Genomic DNA, 25,170 nt, shown 5'->3' on the forward strand with positions numbered 1-25,170 from the left:
TATTTTCTTCAGCTCATCAGCTTTGCAAAAGAAAAAAAGAAAGTTAGCAGCATTTCACTTTCCCTGTGTTAGCTAATGATGCAATTCATGGTGGAAAATTGTCCTCAATTATGCTGTGTTTCCTGGAGAAATAATATATGTGGAATGAATTGGTGGCCTCCCTCCAACTCCCAGCACACAGAATTTCCCCAGCACCAAATCCCACCAGCATGATGGCTATTACCGTTGAACACTTTCATGTGGAGCGCAGCTGGGTAAAAGACACAGTTCTCTTCCTCCGCAGATACACTCACACCCTGGAAAGAGATGGCACAACAGATCCTGGCCTGCCAATTAACTCTCACCCCAGCGAGTCTTAAGTGCTTATCATTGCATGATTGATGGCATCCCCCAGCACCTCTATCTCCGTCTCTCTCAGGTGATGACCAAGTGTCAGCTATCTGTATTTTATCAATTGAGATGCCTTCAAGTAACACCTGCCTAAGAGATACGAGGGCAGTTCTCTAGTTCAGCAAACATCTAGATATACTCCACTCACCACGTATTTAAAAGACACCAACTTGGTTTTTTCTCAAAAAAATCCACTGAGTAATACAATGCACCAAATATAAACAATAGACCATTTTATCTGCTCCAAACTCCCATTTTCACCAATCCCTTTCTCAAGGAAACATTGTAATGAGTACTTAAAGCCACTATGACTTTGCTGAATATGATAAATTGCCTCAATTGATATTAGACACTTCCTTCCCCAAAAGGAAAAAGGACGTGTAAATCACATGAAAAAGCAAGGAAACACTCACTGCCTTTTATTATTATTATTATTATCACATGTTTACAACGAATCTAGTGTTTTGGGGGATTTGAAGGGTTTGTTTTCCCCAGAAAAGGTTTCCAAAAACAAAACGGGGGAGAACCTTTTACTTTAGTTTACTGACTGCATATATAAAACTTCTAAAGCTGTCTACACACCCTTTAACTCTAAAGGCACAATTTTCTCCCACTTTCTATTCACACAAGTTAAGAACATGGAAAATGGGGCATGTTTTTTTGTCAGTGGACTTCTTCAGAAGATGTAAAACTAGACCCCTACAAACTCTACCTCCTCTTTGTCTTGACTTTTCTTGAATCATTTTTGGCTATTTTTTCCTTCCTTTTTTTTTTTTTTTTTTTTGGTCCATTCCTCATAATTTCCTTCCTTCTCCTCTGTCAGTTCTCTGCCTGTAACTCACTGCTCCCTTTCTATGTGCTTCTCTGATACCTTTCTCTGCCTCACCTTCCAACACCTCTATCTTATCTCCTCCTCTCTCCCTTTTGCCATCTCAATCTCTAACCTATTTTACCTTTCTCCTTTCTTTTCCCTCTCTGTGGGGTAGGACACTCATCTTATTTGCATTTGTATCTCCATCTCTTGGTACATAAGAGTTGCTCAACAATGTTAGGCGAACTGAATTAAACTTGGCTCCTAATTCTTCCCACCTTATTTCCTTCCTTTCTGCTGAGTCTACCAACTGCCATGAGCTCTTTGTTAAGCAAATGAACTCATGGTAATAAAGATGAAAGCTAGACATGTTTCCAGAGGTGGGTGTTGTCAGAGGTGGGTGAATGGTAGCAGGTTACCTAGGTAGCTTTAGGTAAGCCAAGCCAAAAGTATGCACATTCCCCTAAGTACCACTTTGCCAGTACAAAGAAAGCTTTCCTGCCATCTCTGCATTTCAGGAACTCATGCTTGCCTGGGTAAATGTGATGGTCCTATTTGAACCAAGGGTAGACACTATCATACAGAGTGAAGTGAGTGAGAAAGAGAAAAACAAATATAGTGTATTAACACATATACGTAGAATCTAGGACTTCCTGGTGGCTCAGAGGGTAAAGAATCCACCTGCAATGCAGGAGGCTCAGGTTCAATCCTGGTGTTAGGATTATTCCATAGTGAAGGGACTGGCTACCCACTCCAGTGTTCTTGCCTGGAAAATCCCATGGACAGAGGAGCCTGGCAGGCTGAAGTCTGTGGGGTCACAAAGAGTTGGACATGACTGAGCCCTAGCACTTACGTACTTAAGGGGAATCTGAAAGAAACTGGTATAGATGATTCTATTTACCAAGCAAAAATAGGGACATAGCAACTGTGGAATAAAACTGTAACAGAGAGAACATGGCTACCAAGGGGGGTGTGGGGGTGGGAGGAATGGGGAGATTGGGATTGACGTATATACACTGCTGGCTCCAAGTCTAAAGTAGATAACTAATGAGATCCTACTGCGTAGGTCAGGGAGCTCTATTCAGTGCTCTGTGGTGACCTGAATGTGAAGGAAATCCCCAAAAGAGGGGAGATATGTGTACAAAAAGCTGAGTCCCCCTGGTGTACAGCAGAGACGAACATGACACTGTAAAGCAACTCTAATTAAAAGGACAGTTATGTCATGGGACGTTCACTGTCAGGATTATGTGTTACATGACCCAGCAATCCCACTCCTAGGCATATACCCTGAGGAAACAAAAATCAAAAGAGGCACATGTATCCCATTGTTCATGGCAGCACTATTTACTATAGCTAGAACATGGAAGCAACCAAGATGCCCATCAACAGATGAATGGATGAAGTTGTGGTATAGATGCATAGGGGAATATTACTCAGCCATAAAAAGGAACACATTTGAGTCAGTTCTATTGAGGTGGATGAATCTAATTTGAGTCAGTTCTATTGAGGTGGATGAACCTAGAACCTACTATACAGAGTGAAGTGAGTCAGAAAGAGGAAGATAAGTACTGGTATTCTAACACAAATATACAGAAGCTAGAAAAAAATGGTACTGAAGAGTTTATTTATAGGGCAACAATGGAGAAACAGACTTAGAGAATAGACTTATGGACATGGGGAGAGGGGAGGAGAGGGTGAGATGTGTGAAAAGAGTAACATGGAAACTTACATTACCATGTGTAAAGTAGATAGCCAACAAGAATTTGCTGTGTGGCTCAGGAAACTCAAACAGGGGCTCTGTGTCAACCTAGAGGGGTGGGTTGGGGAGGGAGATGGGGGGAGGTCCAAAAGGGAGGGGATATATGTATACCTATGGCTGATTCATGGTGAGGTCTGACAGAAAACAGCAAAATTCTGTAAAGCAATTATCCTTCAATAAAAAATAAATTAATTAAAAAAAAAGAATTATGTGTTAACTTAGGATGATTCGGAATCATATAAAATCCCTTCAGAGGACCTAGTAAATGTAGTCTGCTGTGCTAGGTCTTTTGTTCCAGAGAAAGCAGTCCACAGTTAAGGAGACTTCTGGTGATTATGAGATCATTAGGATTGTTAATACTTTCTCTTTTACAGAAATCTATTTTTATGGCATATAGATATACGTGCATTGTAAAATAGCTTTCTGTTATCTTTCATGATTTTGTATGCACAGTGATGAAATCAACTAAAAGAATAAGCTTTAAAGTGCCTTTCCGACCACGTTCTTTCGTTTTTGTAAGCAACTGGGGAGATGTAAAGAGGGAGTGGATAATGAGAAGTGTATACAGTTGTTTCACAAGAGATGTCCCCCTTCTCATGAGAAATGGACCACTTGATAGATTCTTATTTTTCTCTCATGTCTTTTTGTTAGTTTTAAACATAATATAATTAGGTCTCCCATTGCCCAATCTCTAGAGGGAAGTCCAACAGTGGAATAAAACTGTAAACAAACACATTTCCGGATTTTATTTTGCCCTTCATGAAGCTTCCAAAGCAGAAAGTATTAGTCAGAGTGTGGTTTTGTGTTATACAGAAAATATCTTAAAAGTCCTTTTTCCCAAGTATGCCATCCTCCTCTTCCATCCAAAACAGGTGCTTCCCTTCCTTAGACCTGATCTTCCCTCCTCTGCCCCTCAACCAAGAACTCTGCCAGCCACCAGACTCTTCTGGTTCTTAATTCAGTCGCTCAGTCATGTCCGATTCTTTGCAACCCCATGGACTGCCACATGCCAGGCCTCCCTGTCCATCACCAACTCCCGGAGTTTACTCCAACACATGTCCATTCAGTCAGTGATGCCATCCAACCATCTCATCCTCTGTTGCCCCCTTCTCCTCCTGCCTTCAATCTTTCCCAGCATCAGGGTCTTTTCAAATAAGTCAGTTCTTCTCATTAGGTGGCCAAAGTACTGGAGCTTCTGCTTCAGCATCAGTCCTTCCAATGAATATTCAGGACTGATTTCCTTTAGGATAGACTAGTTGGATCTCCTTGCAGTCCAAGGGACTCTCAAGAGTCTTCTCCAACACCACAGTTAAAAACATCAATTGTTCAATGTTCAACTTTCTTTACAGCCCAACTCTCACATCAGTATGTGACTACTAGAAAAACCATAGCTTTGACTAGATTGACCTTTGTTGTCAAAGTGATGTCTCTGCTTTTTAATATGCTGTCTAGGTTGTCTAGGCTATCTAGGTTTCTTTGAAGGAGCAAGCGTCTTTTAATTTCATGGCCACAGTCACCATCTGCAGTGATTTTGGAGCCCCCCCCCCCAAAATACAGTCTGTCACTGTTTCTATTGTTCCCCCATCTATTTGCCGTGAAGTGATGGAACCAGATGCCATGATCTTAGTTTTCTGAATGTTGAGCTTTAAGACAACTTTTTTACTCTCCTCTTTCACTTTCATCAAGAGGCTTTTTAATTCTTCTTCACTTTCTGCCATAAGGGTGGTGTCATCTGAGGATTATTGATATTTCTCCCAGCAATCTTGATTCCAGCTTGTGCTCCATCCAGCCCAGCGTTTCTAATGATGTATTCTGCATACAACAAGTTAAATAAGCAGGGTGACAATATATAGCCTTGATGTACTCCTTTCCCAATTTGTAACCAGTCTGTTATTCCATGTCCAATTCTAACTGTTGCTTCCTGACTGGCATACAGGTTTCTCAGGAGGCAGGTCAGGTGGTCTGGTATTCCCATCTCTTGAAGAATTTTCCCCAGTTTGTTGTGATCTACAGTCAAAGGCTTTGGCATAGTCATTAAAGCAGAAGTAAATGTTTTTCTGGAACTCTCTTGCTTTTTCAATGATCCAGTGGATGTTGGCACTTTGATCTCTTGTTCCTCTGCCTTTTCTAAATCCAGCTTGAACATCTGGAAGTTCATGGTTCACATACTGTGAAGCCTGGCTTGGAGAATTTTGAGCATTACTTTGCTAGCGTGTGAGATGAGTACAAGAGTGTGGTAGTTTGAGCATTCTTTGGCATTGCTTTTCTTTAGGATTGGAATGAAAACTTTTTCCTTCTGGTTCTGGTCTCCCACTAAACTCCCTTTCCTTCCATTTGCATCGTTCTAAGTCCCAGTGCTTATCCCTGTAATCTTCCCATTTTTGCTCTCCCAGCTCTGTTTTCCTATGCCTACTACCCTCGTTGTACCTCACAAAAGCTAGTAAACATTAGCTTTTCTTTAGTGATCAAAGGAAGATAGAGGATGTGATAATGCAATATTTTTCCTTAATAACTTTCTTTATTGAGTTTCCTTAATAAGTCTTGCCCCAGAACTGTAACATAGATGATCCAAAAATTGAAGAGTAACAGATGGCTAATGTGGTTAGTTGCCTTAGATAGCTCAAATTCTATCTCCAGAAAGCAAGCTGTAGGGAGTTTGAAGTTGTTTTTGTTTATTCTTTGAGCAATCGTAGATGGATCTTGTGCTATTTGTTCTGTGTACCAGGAACAGTGCCTGGTATTGGGTTAAGTGTTGGTGACTTAGAGATGAAGGACATTCTCCCTGCCTTAAAGATCTTACACCCTAAGATACAGAATATAAGGAGCTCAACAAAAAATAAGGGATAAAAATACAGTATGAAAAATGCAAATATCTCTAGAAGGATGAGAAGTTAAGCCTCACTCATTCTCAGATATTGGGATTGAGAGAGGCAAGAACACTCCATGTTGAGTAAGCTTTGAAAATATGATATATTTACCCCACTCTTAGACACACATGATGCGTGTTAACATCTTAAAGGCTCTGAGAAGGATTGCAGGTTATAGATTGCAAATATATTTATATAGAGATTATATATATTTGTTCAGCCCAGCATTTTCAAAGTTCATTCAAGCATCAGCTATTTGTCCCCAGAGAGTACTAACGAATGGTGCATAGAAGCAGCACATGGGGAAATGCTGTTTTAAACCCGTCATTAGTTTGGTGACAATGTGTTATCTTGACCAGATGACTGGAAAGTCCCTCAGGAAATAAGTGATGCAAAAGATGGGCCTGCTAGAAGGTGATAGACATCTAAGGGCCAGAAAATGGCGTAAAAACTTGCCTGTTTCTATGAACTAATCGTGAAGTGACAGTTAGAACAATATTTTGGCCACCTGACACCAAGAGCTGACTCATTTGAAAAGACCCTGATGCTGAGAAAGATTGAGGGCAGGAGGAGAAGGGGACAACAGAGGATGAGATGGTTGGATGGCATCACCGACTTGATGGACATGAGTTTGGGTAAACTCTTGGAGTTGGTGATGGACAGGGAGGCCTGGTGTGCTGCGGTTCATGGGGTCGCAAAGAGTCAGACACGACTGAGCGACTGAACTGAACTGACTGAATTGTGAAGCAACTGCTACATAATCAACCTATGAGCCTATCACATCCTGGCCCTGCCACTAACATAATGGGAAAGGGGAAAACAGTAATGTGACTTTGACCAAGTCTCACACACACCTCTGGATTTTTATTTATTTGGCTGTGCCAGGTAATAGATGTGGCACATGGGATCTTCCATGTTCATTGTGGCATACAGGGTTTTTAGTTTTGACATGTGAGATCCAGTTCCCAGAACAGGAATCAAACCCAGGCACCCTGCATTGGGACTGTGGAGTCTTAGTCATTGGACCACCAGGGAATCCCTGCATTTTAATGTTTTATTTTGAAATATTAGTGGTTTGGAATAGGTGGGCTCTAATATGCCTTTGTAGCACAATCTTTTAAGTATGACTATAATTTGTACCACATTATCTCCAAATTTTGCTTTTTAAAAAAATAAGCATATAAAAATGTCTAGAAGCTCCACTCCACTGTATCTTGGCTTCCTTATTAAGACTAAAGAAGACTTTTTGTATTACATGGTTTTGTCTCACAAATGTTATGGGAGATTTTCAAAGGACACAAATTGGACCATAATTTGAGCAATTGCACAAGTACAAAGACTACAGATAGTCACCTCACTGACATGAGCAGGTGCTGGTTTTTATTGGTTAAGCCAAAAATCTTTTTTAAAAATTATTCTTGGACACAATGGGAACTAGGGGGGTAAAAGTAGTCTTTCAGAGAATTAGGGAAAAAAAGTGTATCAAACTTATCACTTTGGTATGATTCCTTTGATGACACTCTGTTCAAAAATTAAATTAGTGGATTTAGAGAGAGGCGGAATCCAAAACTATATTTTAAAGAAGTATTCATAAAAAAAAGAAGTATTCATAACTTGATAATATTTCTAACTTGATTATATTTCTCAAAGTACATTGGTATATGCATAGTACAGTGATAGAAATGAAGGTGGGAGGGAAGGAGGAAGAAGCTGGAAATGTTTCTATCAAAGACCCAATTCTGCTTCATCCATCTTGACTTCCTCACTGATGCTGCACAAGACAGATAAATCGTTTCCCTGTTTTCCCTCTGTATTTTTCTCCATGACATTCCAAAATCATTCCATGGTGCATGAAAACAGAATAATCTTTTTATAAAGATTTTTATATATGTTATTTCATTTTAGAGAACAAAAATTGTTATAGTGAGAATTGGTCCAGATGCATATGTGATAATAGTCTCTGAAATACAGTTTACTTGACCGTAACAAAAATAATAGCTCCATTAACCGAGCTCTTGCCATGGGTGGAGCATTCTATATGTTACGTCATTGAATCCTCACAATATTCTGTTAGGTATTATTATTCCCATTTCACAAGTGAAGAAATTAAGAGAATTTAAAGGGATTAAATTCTTAGGCGAGACTGCATAACTGACTCAGCTCTTTCTGACCGGGAAACACAAAATCTCAACCATTAGAATATACACACATTAATCGAGCATGTGCTATACACATTAACTGAGCACTAACTGAGTACTAAATGACTAATCCCTCACATCAGTTGTGCTTGACATCTTCAAAGTCACAAGTTCTTTTGAAACTCTTCTGAAAGCCATGGATGCTCTTGTCCAAAAGTATACCCAACATACAAATCTTTACATACATTTTCAAGAGGTTCAAGGGCCTTCTGAACCTCATCCCGTTTTAAGAATGCTTCCCTTAAGTAACAAAACAGAATTTACTTGGTGAAGGTGAGATGATAGCAGAAGAAATGGAGCCAGCAATGTTTTGGCCTTCAGTAAACAGCAAACTTCCTCTCACGGGAAGGACGGAGACAGTCATGATTCATTCCACAAGGAGTTACTGAGGGCCTCCCGTGGGAAACACCGTGGTAGACCCTGGGAATACACCAGGAAATTGTGCAGACAAGATCCACTCCTCATGGAGACTGTTGTTCGGGAGGGGAGAAAAGGAGATAAACAGGCATTAGATATGCAGTCCTCATTCTGCATTTTTGAGCCTCTCACTGTTTCTAAGGGTCCCCAAAAGACCAGATGACTTAGTTTTGGATCTCTGTCATAAAGATATATATGACTATCGCATGGTTTCTGTTCCAATGTGTGAAGCTGAAAATATAATGAGCGCTTTGGTTAAAAATATTTTTCTTTATTGCCTTTGATAAACCAAGGAAGGAAGTGGACCCATTCTTTCAAATGCTGATTCCAACATCTGTCCTCTGAAATCACTATTAATGTATTCTCTTCAAATTAGGACTTTTGATTTTCTGTAGATAACAAGAATATTAGCTATGCATTTTTGTGTTGTTTCTGTTAAAATTTTAAACACCTTCTTTTTGTTCAATGTATTGTTCAATTCAAATGCGGTTGGGGGTGAGATGTCTGTTTGTAGGAAACCAAGATCATATTCTGTGTCCTCAGATAGAATCATTTCAAGCTTGTCAAGTCTTTTTTTTTTTAGGTTAATATGAATGCTTTTATTTATTCATAACCCATTTATATCCACAAAGTACTTGAGCCAATTCACAAGAAAATACACCATAAAATAGAAAGTTATAAATAAACTAAAATCAGAAACAGAGAAATTGCACAGTAACTAGAAGATCAAGACAAGGATGTAGGCTGAAGCCTATCTACATTGGCCGTCATTATTAAAGAGGAGCCATAAATTTCACGTCAACATCAGAGGCAAGCAAAGTAAGCTGATATAAGATTTACAACATCCCTAAAACTAAACACGGATGTCTAGTGGAGAAGAATACAAATGTCACATGACTTTTTAACATAAAACAGAAATTGTGCTCACACTGCTTAGGGTTATTCCTCCAACCCCGGGGAGTCTGAGTTCAGTCTTCTCTGATGATAAGACTGAAAAAATCTGGAGAAAGAACACCTTGAGGGAAGTCAAGTTTTCCTTCCCACTTGAGTCTGAGAAAATTTTCTTAATGCATATTTCTAGATAGGACCCTGAGCGAAGCTTATAGGCAATGTCCCTATAGCACATCCCAGTGGCTCAGATGGTAAAGAATCTGCCTGCAATGCAGGAGACCTGGGTTGGATCTCTGCATCAGGAAGATCCCCTGGAGAAGGGCATGGCAACCCACTCCAGTATTCTTGCCTGGAGAATCCCATGGATGGAGGAGCCTGGCAGGCTGTAGTCTTATGGAGTTGCACAGAGTCAGACACAACTGAGGAGCTAACACCATGCACACGCAATAAAGGTTTTCTCATAGCAGCTTCTTATCACATCCATCACAGGCAGCAGAGGGTACAGCAACTATGTGCAACCAGGTGGGAAAAAAGCGCTGTGTGGCCAAAAGTCATGTGATCTGTTTATGAGCTCATCAAATCTGCAGACTGCCTAGAGGATTGAGAATAAGGACTAAGCAAGATCATCTGCTCACGACCAGAGCCGCCTAGCAACCAACCTCATTTATGACAACAGTCATGTTTGGAGTGCTTGTAATATGGCAGGCGCTTGAATGCACTGTATATTTAACTCTTGTAATTACTCCCCAAGTCTTTCAGATACTAGAAACTTTCAGATAGTAGTCCCATAGAGCCAAGGAATATGATGAGTCATTGCTCACTAGCCAGGGTGAGTCCCACGGCTCTGTCCATGCTTAGGGACTGGTCTAGGGGGAGAAGGGAACTCCCTGGTGGTTCAGACGGTTAAAAAAATAATCTGCCTGCAATGTGGGAAACCCAGGTTCAATCCCTGGGTCAGGAAGATTTCCTGGAGAAGGGAATGGCAACCCACTCCAGTATTCTCACCTGGAGAATTCCATGGACAGAGGAGCCTGGCGGGCTGCAGTCCCTGGGGTCGCACTGAGTGACTCACACTGGGGGAATGGACCATGCATGTAGATACTTTTGAGGTTTACCTTTTAGGCCTGTATGACTCCAGACCTCGGTCTCTCACCTTCTGTAGCTCAGTCATATATTCCTCAAGTGCTACAAAGAAGCAAATGTAGATAGTAAACATTTCTGGCCAGCCTCTCCCCCACCAGCAGCCATGAGTGAGAAGGAGACATGTATTCCCATTCCTCAGATGATCCCAAGAGAAAGAGCAGTAGATTCAAAACACAGAATGCTAACGAAGCTGGCTGGCACCCTGTCCAAAGGGCCATTTCAGCACCCAACTTCCCCTCAAAAACCATGGAGAAGGGGGCTGACTTGGAGGCCAGTTGCTACCATCTAGTTTGTAAACTGTCCAGAGCTGAGCCCAGCTGAGAGCAACACCTTTAGGCTGCCAGGCACTGGGCTGAACCTCCAATGCTAAAGTGCTTTGCAGCCACAAATTGTGTTCCTGAATTTAGCTCTTAATGTGATTTGTCACATGATTTTCTCTTTATGGACAACAGCAGGTGGTGATGGGAGATGCTGGTCTGGGCTGTCCAGATGCTACCATGTGGTCTTGTGCAGTAGCAGGAATCTGAGAGCATTAGGCATCATCCAGGTCCATCCTTGCCTTATTTGTACCCACCGTTTTGATGTCAAACTCTTACCTGACCCCTAACAACTTGAACCAGACTGTAAACCATATTCTCCCACTCTTACCTCTTCTGGCTTAAACCAGCACTTGACTTAAGCTATGGGTAGAAGGCCTCTTTCACCTGGGCCCTACACTAGTAAGGAGTTGGTCTTCAAAACGTAGAGGAGGAAACTTGAGGGCAAAAATAAAGTGAAAGAGTTAGTTGCTGTCATGTCTGACTCTTTGTGACCCCATGGACTGTAGCCCACCAGGCTCCTCTGTTCCTGGGATTTCCCAGGCAAGAATACTGGAGTGGGGTGCCATTTCCTTCTCCACAGGATCTTCCTGATCCAGGGATCAAACCCGTGTCTCCTGCATTGCAGACAGATTCTTTACCTGCTGAGCTACCAGGGAGGGCACAAAATCAGTTGTGTATATATACTGCGTGCTAAATTGCCTCCAGTCATGTCCGACTCTTTGCAACCCTATGGACTGTAGCCCACCATGCTCCTCTGTCCATGGGATTCTCCAGATAAGAATACTGGAGTGGGTTGCCATGCCCTCCTCCAGGCCATCTTCCTGACACAGGGATCAAATCCATGTCTCTTACATCTCCTGCATTGGCAGGCAGGTTCTTTACCGCTAGCATCATCCAGGAAGCCCCAATGTCTTCAAAATTAGAGGAGGAAACCTGAGGCTGAAGGACAGGAGAAAAGGCAGCTTTCCAGAAGGGAGTGCTAAGAAAACACAGGGCTTTTGAGGTCTTCACTTCTCTTACTCTAAACATCACCCCAACTAGAGTGGCCAATCATATCAGGTGTCCCTGAAGACTTCAGTCTTGAGATTCCCTGCTTTCACACAGAATATCTGTGGAGACACCACTGATTCTGACCAGTTATTTCAAGGACTCCCCTCTATTGACCATCACAGGACGGGCTGGCACTTGCGAACTGTCAACAGAAGTGATGATGTTCCCCCGAGCTCCTGGCAGAAGCAATGAACAGCCAGACTGCCTCCTTCTGTCCTTCTCTGCCAAGCATCCAGTGCCACTTTGGAGGCCACACATGCCAGATGGTGAGGCTACAAAGAGATGCTCCACCTGCATCAGACTTTATATGTGCAAGAAATAGAACTGTACTGCACAAGCCAAGATTTCAGGAGTTGTCTGCTGTGGCACTTAGTATTCCTTTTTCTGGCTAATTCAATATGAGAAATATGTAAAAAAAAAATCTCAACTGTTTGGAAAATCATACAGTAGGCCCTAGGAGATGGTCTGTGTGTGCTAAGTCACTTCAGTTGTGTCCGACTCTGCGGTGATGTGGACTGTAGCTCGCCAGGCTTCTCTGTCCAGGAATCTCCAGGCAAGAATACTGGAGTGGGCTGCCACACCCTTCTCCAGGGGATCTTCTCAAGCCCAGGACTGAACCCATGTCTCTTATGTCTCTTGCATCAACAGGCGGAATCTTTATTCTTAGCGCCACCTGGGAAGCCCATCCAAGAGAAAGAAAACGTCATATATCATTCTTAACCGCCCTTCACTTTTTCAGGAAATAGTTCTAGAATTGTGTATATGACCTTAAATTTTCTTCTTTTCTTTCTCATTGGAACATGGAGTTGTTTGACCTGAAATAAGGTTGATCATTATTGACAATTAATTTGACATTATTAATATCAATTCAAGTCTTAGCTACATTACACTGATGGTATTTACACATCTTAACTCTAGTCTCAGAACATGGATTCTTTCATCTTCCACTTATAGTTATAAAATAAGAAGATAAAAAAAATAAGAAAAGATTCATGGAATTGCCTGAACACAACTGGATGGTCAAAACTAGATTGCAGGATTAGAGGAAGTGCTTCCAGGTGATGGTTTCAAATTTTCTGATTTATGAAAGCTTGAATTCAACAGAGGGTAAGAGAGGTTTGGGGGAAAGTATATGGCAGTGTGTTTGTACCAGATGGGAGCGTATAAACTGGCATGAATATCTACCACCTGGGCTTCTGAAAGGGCCTCCTGCTTTGCTATTTTCCATACCTAGAATCCTCTCTTACCAGATCATCAGGTAGCTTTTTCTTTCTCAACATTCTTTTTTTCCCTCAAATGCCACCTATGTAGGAAAGTCTTTTTTTAATCACCCGGGTAACCACTCTCCCCACCCCCACACACAAACAACAACAAAAAGAGTTATAATGGATTGGGGGCAGTGAGGGGATAGATGAGGAAAAGTTGAATTTTACTACATATTAAATAATATTATTGTAACTATTAAGTTTTCTGAGAGTCCTAGTGTCATTGTGGTTATACAGGTGAATATCCTATTCTTGGACTTCCTGGTGGCTTCATGGTAAAGAATCTGCCTGCAATGTAGGAGCAATAGGAAGCATGAGTTTGACCCCTGGGTTGGGAAGATCCTCTGCAGGAGGGCATGGCAACCCACTCCAGTATTCTTGCCTGGAGAAGCCCATGGACAGAGAAGCCTGGTGGGCTACAGCCTAAAGGGTTGCAAAGAGTTAGTCACGACTGAGGCGACTTAGCATGCATGCATCAAGTCACTTTGGCAAACATTGCCCCATTGAAACCCTCAGGTAAATCCTACAAACAGGTAAAATGATTAGCCTGTCAACAAACAAGGGGGCCAAAATATAGGAAGGATCACAAGACTTGCCCAAGGTTATGCAGAACTAAGATTTGAACGCTGTTTTCCTGACTCGAAACCATTTGTCCTTTTTGCTATACATCATACCATCTAAAAATATTACCATTACTAACCAAGAATTACAACATTTTTAATTGCAAATGAGTTACATATTTCTACGTATACAGATACATATATATGTCAAAAATCGTCTATCACAGAAAACAGATTACTTCTCTAAAAGAGGTTTGTAATGTACAATGACAACTTATTTTGTCTTTGAGATGGAGGTTGTAGGGGCACTGATTTTGAGCTAAGCCTCTGGGTCCTTTAAAGCAAGTACTTCTGTTCTTTAATCCACCAGCTTGACCTTCTGCACCTTCACCTCTGTAGAGACAGTCAGCCCATTACAGTGGATGGCCCCAGAGCTCTAACATTGCGCCCGGACAATGCCCAACACCTTGCAAGCTGCACAGAGGCCTGCCTCAATTAATACTTGAACAGAAAGAAAACCTGGGGAAAATTTTTTTTTTCCATTTATTTTTATTCATTGGAGGCTAATTACTGGAAAATTTTTTTTTGAGCATTGCAAATAATAGTGTTGTTCACTTAGAAGTTTGTACTTTTAACCATGAGTCAACACTGCATCACTTGCCCAGTAGGAAAAGGGGCTGGTTGAAATGCGTCATTCCTATCTCATGTAAGGAACAGGAAGCTTAATCCTAGAAGCTGGTACTTAAAAATCCAGTGGTGAAGTCAGTCAGAAAGAGAAAAACAAATATCATATATTAATGCATATAAGTGGAATCTAGAAAAATGGTACTATTAAACCTATCTGCCCGGAAGGACTGGAGACACAGACGTAGAGAATAGACTCTGGACACAGCAGTGGAAAAAGAGCGTGGGACAAATTGAGAAAATACCATTGACATAACCATGTGTAAAACAGATAGCTAGTGGGAAGCTGCTGTAACATAGGGAGTCCAGCCTGGTGCTCTATGATGACCTAGAGGGGTGGGATGGGGGTGTTGGGAGGGAGGCTCTAGAGGGAAGGAGATATATATAAATATAGTTATAACCAATTTGAGTTATTGTACAGCAGAAACCAACATAAGATTGTCAAGCACCTATCCTCCAATTAAAAAAAACACAAACCAATGGTACCTCTAATTAGACTAGAATGCCTTTTCATCAAGGTTCAACTCATAATTACACACCCGTCCAAATTTTCAATTTGGTCTCCAATTTGTTCAAACATGCCTGTGGATTTGGCTGTACAATATAGTGTTAAGCTAAACCAATGCAATGATCACATACACATTTTATATTTTAGAAATCTATGCTGAAGAAACTGACTAGGAAATCTGCATTCAAGATCTGTTTGGGAATGTTTCCCTTTCTTTTTCAAAGGCCCTATTAAGGCCCTATTGCTATACCATAACACCTATTTTAAGCACACAGTTCCAATGTTTTAAAATATATTCACAGGACTATGCAATCTTTTACCACAACCTAATCTTAAAACGTTTTCATCACCCCATAAAAGAACTCTGCACCCCTTAATTAGTCACTCCTCTCACTCCAAACCTCCTCTTTCCCCAGCCCCTTACAACCACAAATCTACTTTCTGTTTCTATAAATCTGCCTATCCTGGACATTTTGTATGAATGAAATAATGCAATATGTAATCTTTTGTAACTGATTTAGTTCACACAGCATAATGTTTTCAAAGTTCATTCATGAAATAGCATGTATCAGCACTCCATTTTTATTGCCAAATGTTTCACTGTATGAATATACAACATTTTGTTTATCCACCCATCAGCTGATGGATATTTTCATTGTTTTCCACTTTTGACAGTTATGAAGGCTGTTCTATAACAGCACTATTCATCTACATTCATCTACAAGCTTTTGGGTGGATATACATTTCTATTTCTCTTGGGTTTATACCGAGGGCTGAAATTTCTGGGCCGTATAGTAACTATATGTTTAACTTTTTGAGGCACTGACAGACTGTTTTCCAAAGTGCCTGAACGGTTCTACATTCCCATTAGCAATGTGTGAGAGCTGCCGTCTCTCTGTGCTTTTACCACCATTCTTATTGTGTGAAGTTTTCATTACAGTCATCCTAGTAGGTACAGAATGGTATCACACTGTGGTTTTGAATTGCATTTTCATAATGACTAAAAATGTTAGTGAGCATCTTCTCACCTGCTTGTTTGTCAGTCAGTTCAGTCCAGTCGCTCAGTTGTGTCCGACTCTTTGCGACCCCATGAATCACAGCACACCAGGCCTCCCTGTCCATCACCAACTCCCGGAGTTTACTCAAACTCATGTCCATCCAGTTGGTGATGCCATCCAGCCATCTCATCCTCTGTCGTCCCCTTCTCCTCCTGCCCCCAATCCCTCCCAGCATCAGGGTCTTTTCCAATGAGTCAACTCTTTGCATGAGGTGGCCAAAGTATTGGAGTCTCAGCTTCAGTCTCAATCCTTCCGATGAAGACCCAGGACTGATCTCCTTCAGGATGGACTGCTTGGATCTCCTTGCAGTCCAAGGGACTCTCAAGAGTCTTCTCCAACACCACAGTTCAAAAGCATCAATTCTTTGGCCCTCAGCTTTCTTCACAGACCAACTCTCACATCCATACATGACCACTGGAAAAACCATAGCCTTGACTTGATGGACCTTTGTTGACAAAGTAATGTCTCTGCTTTTTAATATGCTGTCTAGGTTGGTCATAACTTTCCTTCCAAGGAGTAAGCATCTTTTAATTTCATGGCTCCAGTCACCATCTGTAGTGATTTTGGAGCCCAAAAAAATGAAGTCTGACACTGTTTCCACTGTCTCCCCATCTATTTCCCATGAAGTGATGGGACCAGATGCCATGATCTTAGTTTTCTGAATGTTGAGCTCTAAGCCAACTTTTTCACTCTCCTCTTTCACTTTCATCAAGAGGCTTTTTGTCACAAGTATATCTTATTTGGAGAAATGTCTCTGTATCCTTAGACTAATTTTTAAAAAACTTTTTATTTTGTATTAGGGTATAGCTGATAGTTTCAGATGAACAGTGAAGGAACCCAGTCAAGGGATATATATGTATCCATTCTCCCCCAAACTCCCCTCCCATCCAGGCTGCTTCCCTATCCTATATAGTAGTCTTTAGACCATTTTTTAATTTGGTTATTTGTCTTCTCACTGAGCTGTGTTGTTTATACACCTTGGATACAAGTGCCTTATCAGAGATATGATTTGCAAATATTTTCTCCCCTGTCTGTTGCTTTTTTACTTTCTTGATAGTATCGTTTGTAGCACCAAAGTTTTAAATTTTGGTACAGTCACTTGTACTTGGAAAAACTCACTTAACTCTTCCCACTGTATTTTTCATACCACTACCAACCACACTCACAACACGTCTAACATCAGATGTGTGTGGGGTTTTCCCCACACCAAACCATCTCTAACACTAGCTGGGTATCCTAAAGTTCAACTCAATTCTGACATGGCCTGCCTGGAGATATGGTCAGATCTCATGAGCTAAGGGCTCAGTCCCACAAGACTGCCCCCACTTCAGGTGACTGTCTCAAATCCAGCTGGTTTCCTGAGCTTTGCCTAGCTGGCTATAAATTGGAGGTTTCCCCAACCCCTTCCTTGGGTTTGATTAATTTGCTACAGAAGCTCATAAAACTCAGAAAAAAAATATATTTGCTGGTTTATTACTAAAGGACATCTAAAAAGATACAGATGAAGATGTATATAGGGTGAGGTCTGGGAGAGTCCTTAGCACAGGAGCTTCTGTCCTCTTTGAGCTGAGGTATGTCACCCTCACGGCACACAAATGTGTGCACACACCTGGAAGCTCTCCAAATGCCATACTTTGAGGATTGTTTGTGATGATTTTATCACGTAGGCATGATTGATCATTAACTCAGTCTCCAACCCCTTCTCCACTTCCTAGAGGATAGGGGTGGGGACAGAAATCTCCAAGCTTGTAATCATGGCTTGGTCTTTTGGTGACCAACTCTCATCCAGAAATTCACCAAGTGTTGTCTCATGAGAACAAAAGATGCTTCTACCACCCAGGAAATTCCAAGGGACTTAGGAGCTCTGGTTCAGGAATGAGGGTCAAAGACCAGACATTAGAACAAAAGATGCTTCTGGTGCTCTTATCACTTAGGCAGTTTCAAGAGTTTTAGAAGCTCTGAGCCAGGAACAGGAGACAGAGACCAATATATATTATTTCATAACTGTCTCATCCTAGATACTGTTACCTAACCTAAGGTCCTTCCCGTGGCTCAGTGGTAAGGAATCCACCTGCAATGCAGGAGATGGGGGTTTGAGCCCTGGGTTAGGAAGATCTCCTGGGGAAGGAAATGTCAACCCACTCCAGTATTCTTGCCTGGGAAATCCCATGGACAGAGGCTACAGTTCACAGGTCGCAAAAGTCCAACACAACTTGATGACTAAACAACATAGCTGTCCTATCCTAAATGCTGTTGCCTAACCTAATGTCATGGAAATTTACTCCCATGTTATCTTCAAAGACTTTTTTTACCACTTATTTAGGTCTGTGGTCCATTTTGAGTCATTTGTGTGTATGATGTGAAGGTCAGAGCCCAACATCATTGTCTTGCGTGTGGCTGTTTCATTGTCTCAGAACCGATTGTGAAAGAGATTACTTCCCCCATTGAATTGTCTCAGTAGCGTTGCCAAAATCAATTAACCAGAAATGTGAGGGTTGGGTTGATTTATACGCTAGCATGCCTTCCATACTGCTCCAAAAGTTACCATTAATTAAATTGATCTGTTTTATTGTTTGGGAAATATCTGATGTATTCCCTGGAAAGAGAATTTGCAAAGTATACATATATCCATAGAATATGACAGCTTAAAGATGACTTTGAACCCCTCTCCATGTTTTATAAGGAATATTAATTTTTAAATTAATATATCAGCAATAATTATAATAATAGTAGTAGTAGGATACATTGGACCTGGAACTGTGCTAAGTTCCACACTTCTTTCAATATGTGGAGCATTTAACCTTCACAAGAAGAGTTTAAGCTCAGTGTATACTTGTTTCCCCAGATGAGAAAACTGAGGCTTAAAGGGATTAAGTAACTTGCCTCACACAGTAAGTCACTTGTACATTTCCAAATCTCAGATAAACTGATCACCCTCTGTAAAACTTGTAGATACTGCCTACTAGCAGATACAAAAGTCTAAATGTTCCCTCGGGGGATGAGAGTGTGGTCAAAACAACCCACTAAAAACCTGAAATTTCCTTGAAGGCTCCATTTACTTTAATAAAAAAGAAAATTGAATTAAAAATTACATGGATTTAAATTTAATTTTAAATTTAATTAAAAATTGCATGAGTTTAAATTTGACCTTTTGTTGTTGTTGTTCAGCTACTCAGTCGTGTTCAGCCCTCTGCGACCCCATGGACTGCAACACGCCAGAGTCTTCACTATCTTCACTATCTCCTGAAGTTTGCTCAAACTCATGTCCATTGAGTCAGTGACGCCATCCAAACATCTCATCCTCTGTCACCCCTTTCTTCTCCTGTCCTCAATCTTTCTCAGCATCAGGGTCTTTTCCAATTCATGCAAAAATTTAATCTCCATAATATCTACATTTACTTTAACTAGATAATATGTTTATTGAAATGAAGCTTGTTCCTGGAGGCAACACACAGGAGGAGGGAATTCCTTTATTTCTTCTTCATCCTTTTTTGTTTTTAATAATTATTTATTTACTTGGCTGCACGAGGCCTTAGTTGTGAAATGTGTGGATCCCAACTAAATGATCTTTAATTGTGGCATGCAAACTCTTAGTTGCAGCATGTGGGATCTAGTTCCCTGGCAGGGATTGAACCAAGGCCCCCTGCATTGGGAGCACGAGTCTTAGCCACCGGACCACCAGAGAAGTCCACTTAAAATTGCAATTAAAATGTTTCAAGAACTGAATATATTGCCTCTTCAAAAGCCACCTAGAACGATCCCTAGGTCTCTCTGAAAAAGCCCTTGGGGGTCACAGGACTCTGCTGATAGCAGCACGATGTCTGACTGAAAGACGCCACGTGTTCCTGAAGCATGGCTATAAAACAATTTCCTTTAAGCAAATCTGATTTTCATACTAGCTTACATGATGGGAGTGAAGATGTATTCCTACAGGAACAAAGAAATGTAGCCCCAACATGTAATTTGGAAACAATTGCATCTGCAGGAAAGCTTTTCAAAATCACCTATTTAAAAAGAATGTATCATTTTTGATAAAACAATAATAAAGCCAAACTAAGTCACAAGGAGAATGAATAGTGCGCTGAAACTTACAATACTGTGTAAGAATCTACATTTCCTCGTGGAATGGTTTCCTCAAAAGAAAATTTGTCTACTGTGTACTCTGGGCTTTATAGTCAACCTGTTATTGGTTTTAAAAGGAGAACAAAAAAGTGTTAACATGCTTAACATTTTTGAATGTGTTAATTAAGGTTGATCATTCTCTTAGATAATTCATGGTTAGAGCCATGGATAGATTTGCTTAATATCCTTTTCAATAATGAAACGGGTTTATTCCACATATGTCTGCTGCTGCTGCTAAGTCGCTTCAGTCATGTCCGACTCTGTGCAACCCCACAGACGGCAGCCCACCAGGCTCCCCCATCCCTGGGATTCTCCAGGCAAGAACACTGGAGTGGGTTGCCATTTCCTTCTCCAAAGCAAGAAAGTGAAAAGTGAAAGTGAAGCAGCTCAGTCGTGTCCGACTCTTAGCGACCCCATGGACTGCAGCCTACCAGGCTCCTCTGTCCATGGGATTTTCCAGGCAAGAGTACCGGAGTGGGGTGCCATTGCTTTCTCCAATTCTACACATGAATGTCTTTATAATCCTTTCTCTGGGACTCGATTTTCACAACTGGTGTGCAGTTTCCTGACTTAGCATTCCGAAAAGGAAAAGGAATGACCTGCCATTTCCTGGGGTATTGGGGAAATAACTACCTCTACCTCATTTTCCTCTTAACCTCCATCTTTTACCGGTTCCTCCCATTGGTCAAAGCCAAGCAGACACCAAAGGGGAAGGGAGTCCTTGCGTCCACTTAGGTGTCAATGCCCTCCATCATAGACCTCCAGGAACACAGCTGTGATTGATCAATTGTGTTTATTGCTGTTTGTAATGGACGAGAATGCACACACACCCTGGAGGACATTGGGAGTCTCAGAAAGGGGATGCAAGAGAGGATTTATTTCTAGAATTTGGGCTGGCAGTGGGTAACCTGGCAAAGCGCTGAAAAAGCAAGAGGCTTGGCTGTGGGTCAATCCTGTTGGGAAATGAGAAAAAACTTCTTACCAGTTACAGCTAGATCTCACCCCGTGGCTCCATTATTCTAAATAAGATTTATTTAGATACTCAATCATAGACTTGCCCCACTTTCTCACGGCATCCCCCTCCTCTGATTAAGATGATCAGTTATGTTTGTAGCTCGTACACATTTTTTGCCTGTGTTCCCACATGAGTGTAGAGTGCTCCTGCTATCTTGATTCATGCGGGTCACAGCCTATCTGATGCTGAGGTTCTACATTAGATTCCAAGCTCTGTCTTTCCACATCCACCCTGCTGGGCAGTCAGCAAATTTTATCCCTGGGCAAGAGAAAAGCAGTTCCTATTCTCTGGGACCTGGCCTGATATAATCAGGCCTCAGGGCTCTAGTGTTGAATATAAAATTTTTTTAGAACCTCAACATCACACAAGAGCATGGAAGATGGAAGGTTTTGAGTCCAATGTGATGTTTGTCATCAGGCCACATCTCTGAGCCTGATTCTCCATGAGGAAAAGTAAGAAGTGATTCAGTTTCCCTTGAAAAAAAAAAAAAAACACTGGTACTGCTGATGCCCCACCTTGGGCTGCCTCCTAACAGAACATTATACAAAGGGAAGAGGGCCTTCTTTCCCACATCATTGGAGGTTATTGGACCCTGTGCAACTTGGGCACCTAGGAGGGATGGTTAACTCTGTGAAGGTGTCTGGTAGGCCACGGAGGAGAAGTGCATTCTGGCACCTGATTGGAAAATGATGCTCCGAGAAACAGAGGAGGCCATTGGTCTGTGAGCACAGAAGAGATGTCCTCTAGTGATCCCCAGATACACACAAGGGACTTTATAAGAGCTCAGGAAGCTGAGATCTTGAATTATGTAGAAGGAAGAAAGGAAGGACCAGAGAAATTTGGGCTTACCCTTATTGTCACTTTGTTAATATCCATGGTCTGTTGAGGCATAGTGGAACCTAGCATAAATATTTTAAAACACCAAATCAACCAATTTCACATGCATTTAATTAAAATGAGCCTCTTCCTCAGTTTGGCAACGATGCACAATGCACTTTTAACAGCTTTGTGCATCATTCCCAACCTGTAAATGCAGATAATCAGGCTTACTTATTTATAAGGTTCTTTGAGGTTTGGGGATGAAAGGCTCTTTTAAAGTACAAAGCATTAATTTTTTGTGACAGAGTGCTGTATGAGAAATGAACATGAAGTGATAGAAAAAAGTTTGTGTTTTTTCTGGCTTTCAGTTTTTAGTTGCTTTCTTCAATGAGACACAAAAGCCAGCCTCCAACAGGAGATCTGGGGTTTGAGATAACAGAACTAATAAAGTCCTGGAAGTATAAAATCCTAGATAGGCTCAAATCGGCTACTCCTTTTGAAGATTGGAGAAGTAAATTGATAGTCAGAGTATTCTGTACAAATGAACTCATTTCAGTAAGTTGCACTGATAAGCCTAGGAGTATGTAAATGGACCTCTATTTATAGACCCGTTACATCCATTTTTGACCAGGACGAGCCAGTGGAGCGATCGCAATAGTCAATCATTACAAGTAACTAGACCACAAGAGAAAAATGTGCCAGTTGCTAGGTGATGACTTTCAATCTATCATTTTAAGCAATAAATATAAGATGAAGTTATGAGGAGAGAAGCTATTCATAGCTAAAACTCTAGCTTAAATGGCTATTATTTATTGCACGGAACTGAAATCGGATGAAGTTGAGAAACCCAGCATACCAACCCAGAAGCCAAGATGCTATACCAGCGGACATCTTTCAAGGACAAAGCCAAAGGTAAAGAGAGAACAAGGATTTAGGAGAAGGATGGAGAGGATACATGTTAAAAAAACGAAACACCATGGATCTGACTGTGTCACTTATCATTATGCTTCAAACCATGAAAGGCAAAAGGAGTAAGTATTGTTTCATTATTTAGAACTTTGCCATTTCTAAAAAAGAAGAAAAGTCCATCAGACACTATCAATTAGCGAGCAGGTGGCAATAATGTATGTAGCACAATGGCAGACGTGAATGTCATGGAAGACCCTGCTGTCGGAGAGCATGGAAATCAGTTTGGAAATGCAGGTAATGCAAGTGAAACAGAGAATCACAAAAGGCATCAAAATCCATTGGTTAAACCCTATACCTGGCCTAAAGCAAGTGCTTCATCAATGCCAGGTTTAACGATAAAGAATTGTGTAGCATAGTGTATACTATCGCTGCATCTATAAGGCAGAAACTTCAGCTGTTTAAAACACAGCTGAGAATTCCAAAGTACAAGAAAAAGCCTTCCCTCATTACCCATTTACTTTCGCAAGCCCGGTCTTCTAGAACAGTGGTTCTCATACTTTAGGGTGCATCAGAATCACCTAGGGAACTTGGTTAGTCACAGATCACTGGGCCCCACCCCCCAGAGTTTCAGATCCAGTAGGCCTAAGATAATTTGCCTTTCTAATGTGTTCCCAGACGATAGTGCTACTTCTGATTTGGGGAGCATATTTTGAGAACTACTGATGTCAAAGATTTTAAGCAAATTTAAAAGCATGAAAGAAGAAAATAATAACAGCTAGTACTACTGTATACCCACGATGTCACTATTCTTCAAATCCTCCATTAGGGGACAGATAGAATGAATGATGATAGATAAAGAGATGATAGACAGATAGATGACAGAGAGAAAGCCTCTAGTTTTCATATATGCACAAACACAAAAATAGGCATTACGTATTTCTAATTTTATAAATAAAAACCTGGAACTAGGAAAAATGAAAACACTTTCCCACAGCTTATAAGAGGTAGAACACAGTTTTGAACCCCAGCCTCTCAGTTAAATCCTACTGTCCCTTTCCCATATCATTCTGCACCTCAAGAAGGCAGCAGTCACCTGTTGACAATAAAAAACACCAGCTCACAGTGTTAGAAGAGCTAAAAACCAACCAAAACCAGAAAGTAGAATAGACAGCATATTAAAAAGCAGTGACATTACTTTGCCAACAAAGGTCTGTCTAGTCAAAGCTATGGTTTTTCCAGTATGGATGTGAGTTGGATCATAAAGCTGAGCACCGAAGAATTGATGCTTTTGAACTGTAGTGTTGGAGAAGACTCTTGAGAATCCCTTGGACTGCAAGGAGATCCAACCAGTCCATCCTAAAGGAAATCATTCATTGGAAGGACTGATGCTGAAGTTGAAACTCCAATACTTTGGCCACCTGATGCAAAGAACAGATTTATTTGAAAAGACCTTGAGGCTGGGAAAGATTGAAGGCTGGAGGAGAAGGGGACGACAGAGGATGAGATGGTTGGATGGCATCACCGATTCAATGGACATGAGTTTGAGTAAATTCCAGGTGTTGGTGATGGATAGGGAGACCTTGTGTGCTGTAGTGCATGGGGTCGCAAAGAGTTGGACACGACTGAGCGATTGAACTGATCTGACTGAAGAAAATACAAAAAATCACAGTGGCTTGGGTCTTTTTGACACACAGTCTGCCTCTCTGCAGGCTGGAGGGAAGGGACCTGTGTTGAACTTCACAGTTTTGTTGCTTGGGGTGACCCTTGACAGTGGGGTGGGTGGCTGGGCCTACCTGATGGCTCTAGCCTTGTTATGGTTGAAGCAGAAACTGGCTGGGATGACTTTCAAAATCCAGAGAATGGACAAAAGGAGATGCTTTAAAATTACACACTCTCTTGGAAGGGCTCATATTTCTCCACACTGACATTGACTTTGACCCCAAATAATGATTATATGTGGAAGCCAACAGGGTTAGAACTCTAAACAGTGTCTGTCTCCCTCCTCCTCCTCCTTCTGTTCCTATACAAAGAAGGGCCTTTGGTTCCGGGCCGAGAGTGGCCACGTACCATTTGGAAGTGGACACCCATTCCCCTTGTCACATCTCCTACCTATGGTCTTGCTTCCTGCCTTGAGATAATATGAGCCCCTCAGGTGTGGTATCATCCAGATATTCTTTTCCTTTTTCAAATAACTTAACTGTATTATATTTTGTACTTAATAGATAAGTGGTGATTGGGGGAAGACTATAAACAATACAATCAGAGTATTTCCAGTGAAAACCAAACTTACAGGTTTTCGTTCACTCTTTGTTAGGTATTCCAGGACCTGTAAATTAATGCCAGGGGTTTCCCTGGTGGCTCAGTGGTAAAGAATCCTCCCGCAA

The 25,170-nt window shown here is 41.3% G+C and overlaps 1 protein-coding gene across 1 annotated transcript in view; it reads left to right on the top strand.

Annotated features, from left to right (window-relative positions):
- SAMD12 (sterile alpha motif domain containing 12) overlaps window positions 1-25,170 on the top strand; it is a 499,855-nt gene that overhangs the window by 437,813 nt on the left and 36,872 nt on the right. The window lies entirely within an intron of this gene.

Source organism: Odocoileus virginianus, chromosome 15 (genome assembly GCF_023699985.2).
Source record: "Odocoileus virginianus isolate 20LAN1187 ecotype Illinois chromosome 15, Ovbor_1.2, whole genome shotgun sequence".
Taxonomy (NCBI): Eukaryota; Metazoa; Chordata; class Mammalia; order Artiodactyla; family Cervidae; genus Odocoileus; species Odocoileus virginianus.